At 42.5% G+C, this 3,052-nt stretch overlaps 1 long non-coding RNA gene across 1 annotated transcript; it reads right to left on the reverse strand.

The window, feature by feature from the left end:
• Positions 1–1,747: 1,747 nt before the first annotated feature.
• LOC138497576 (uncharacterized) lies at positions 1,748–2,762 on the reverse strand. The gene is made up of 3 exons (XR_011278615.1): positions 2,643–2,762; positions 2,439–2,549; positions 1,748–1,958 (listed from the first exon to the last, which is right to left on the reverse strand). It is a non-coding gene; the product is annotated as an uncharacterized lncRNA (long non-coding RNA).
• Positions 2,763–3,052: the final 290 nt, after the last annotated feature.

Below are 3,052 nucleotides of genomic sequence, written 5' to 3' on the forward strand. Positions count from 1 at the left end.
TGCCCATATTAGGGACGCGTCACTTCCCATAAACTGGCCTCTAGTTTTGCACATGGCTACGTGTGAAAGACAGTGTGCTGTCTGAACATCAATTTCTACAGCTACGGAGATCTTGGACTTCCCCATGTTGTATGGTAGGAGTGCACAAACAAAGCATTCCCCTTCTGAACTTCGTCTTCCAACTTCCTTCATGTGCTGGTACCAAATCTTGTTTCCCAGATGTGCTGTGCTGTCCAGGTAGTCGTTTGGTTCATTGTCATCTCCATGCATGCTTCTCTTGATTCTTAGTGTTTTCCTGTAGTTTGTTATAACTACATCCCTAAATGCATCTGTATGGCTCTTTCTTGCTGGAGGATTCTCAGGTATCCCGGTCCATGGTTCAGGCTTCCTCATCTGCGCCATTTGAATGGACAAGAGTCTGGCAGCTCTTTCCTGGTCCTCATGCATCTTTTTCCTGTTGATTATAAATATCCATTTCAACCACCCTGACACTGGTCCGATGTATGGTTGTATCGTAGGCCTGGTACTTGTCCCTTGTGTTGGAACATATACGCTTGGCAATACAATCTCTGTGGTTTTGTTCTTCAGTTCCTCTTGTATTTTCCTTGCTTTGGCTATGAATGTCCATAATGAGTCTACTATCAGTTGTGTTCGTACAGAAAGTTTCTCCGAGTTGGTTCTTGTTTTCTTAAGAGTTTCGGACGTGGCTGCTTTTGTTGGCCTTCTTCCCAACTCTCCTTGTCTTTCCACACCCTCTGCTGTGGAGTTTCTTATGGTAAGCAGTCTCTTCTTCTCTATTGTTTTGGTTTGTGGTTCTGCAGTATTTGACACTATGCCTGTTTCGTGTGCATTCAGTGTTTGCATGCGTGTGGTTGTCAGTAACCTTTCTTCATTCATTCGTTGCCGACCCTGTCTCCGGCCTTTCTGTTTGGTTGGTACCACAAGTGTGTGTGTGTGTATCATTGCTAATCACATCCATTTCTAGTTCATTCATTCCTCCATCAGATCTTCTAGGGACTGGAATGACTATGTGAGTTCTGGGTGCTTTTGTGGGTTTCATGCGTGCATCATTAGGTGGGTGCACTGGAATTGGAACGCTTTGTGCACCAATAAAAAATGCAGTTCTGATCGTTAATGACAGTAAAACAACGATGAATATGATACACAAATACATTATGCTCCTATAAGTCAGGCAGGCGCATTTACTTCCAGAGAAACGTGGTCCTCTCTCTTCCTGCGGGAGGACCACATTGCTGCTCTGGACCCCCATCTCGATCACTTGCCAAATGTTTACCTTTTTATTTTACTCCTTTTAAACAATATCGTCTTTCGGGTTCTGTGTTTAAGAGTGTCAGGTGCTCCACAAGTGTCCCCCCTCTTGCGAGTGATGAATTGTCTCTTATTTCAGGATACAGTTCCTTTGCTAGACTATGGGAAAAATCAAATCAAATAACACCTCAGTAAGTCCCTTTACTGTGCATGTTTAAAGTAAGTAAGCTAAAATGCTGACAGTGGTGCACACCTGGTAACAATTGATATAGAAATTCAAATCATCATTATATGTACAGAAGAGCTGGTTTAAGAATTTAAAGGTGCGGGGGAGGAAAAAAGGCCTTGGCACAAAGCCTAAATCAGAAAAGAGAAAATAGAAGAGGACCCAAAAAGTGGGGCCCTCCCGTCCCCTGCACACTGTTTACTGATGCCACATAGGGCCTTCAAATATATGGATATAGATATATAACAGCAGTTTGTTAGTTGAGCATATAACAATTTATTTGGCAAAGAGGAAAACAAAATTTGCCAAAAGGCACATTCTGTTGTACAAAGTAATTCGTGACGTTTAACATATTAAAACAAATTGCGAAGAAGCAATAAATGATGGAGAGGTGATGCTGTCCAATTGTGGAGTGGCCGACGCGTTTCGAGGGTAACCTCTTCTTCATAAGGGCCCAATTGAACTGTTGACAACATTTCAAGGAGACAAAAAGTAAAATCTTTTATTTTATTTCCATAACAGTCAAGGACTGACTGACAAGCTGTACATAACTCGGGATGCTAGCGAGATGGTGAAGAGCAGAATACTGGAGATCTAGTATGGTGAAAAGAGTGAACTAACAGATCAAAGAGAAACACTCTATACTAATAGCTAAACACATAACAAAGGAGATGTATTGTGTGAGATCCACCTACATGGTGGGATCTAGAAAATGGCGTGATGAAGAGTCAGACAGATCGAGATAAGCCAAAAGCGGTAGTGGGTTCTAAATAGCAAGGACCACCCTTGAATAGTGAAAAAGCTGAGTCAATATGGGGAGCGTGTTTAAGAAAAAACCATACCCCTCCTGTGGACGGAGAAAGAATAACTCCAAAAGAGCGCTACTGAATAAAATAAATAATACTTAAAATAAACCGGAATTGGTTTTAAAGAATGCACTCACTCGAGTTGCGGGACGAGTAGCCAAGGCAACAGGGGCATCCGTGTGGTCAACAAGTATTCGAAACAATTATACGATGCAGGGCATCTGCAAAGAGACACGTACTGCTGGCACCTAAGTGGGGACATATACATTTCTGTTATACTGGAGAAAAATAAACCTGGGGTCTCCCAACCGGGCAAAGGGACCCAAGTAGCGGTAGCTTACCTGTACAGTGCGGGGAACACTGTTAGTGGAAACTGAAACCGGCAGGCAGTGGCTCCGCGCGGTCGTAACCTAGGTAACGAGCTGTGCTGGGGACACGCCGTCAGACGTAGAAAGGAAACTAAATAATAAACATAAAAAAGGGCATAGAAGCCGGTGAGTGAGGAATATGGAGGCCATCATGCAATGGCGCATAGTGCAAGCGTACTCATAGGGACTGACCAGAGATCAGGATAAATAAGAAAAGTAGAGTTAATATGTTCCATAATGAAACATAAGAATTCTGGTGTTCACCATCGCAACGCATTTTATAATTTTGGTTCTAATGGAACAGAAATTTGTGAATAGTACAATAATCGTTACAGTCATGATAGATAACACAAATGGTACATGCAGTTTACTCTTAATAGTCC

Source organism: Ambystoma mexicanum, chromosome 5q (assembly GCF_040938575.1).
Source record: "Ambystoma mexicanum isolate Mex_15411 chromosome 5q, UKY_AmexF1_1, whole genome shotgun sequence".
NCBI classification, from domain to species: Eukaryota; Metazoa; Chordata; class Amphibia; order Caudata; family Ambystomatidae; genus Ambystoma; species Ambystoma mexicanum.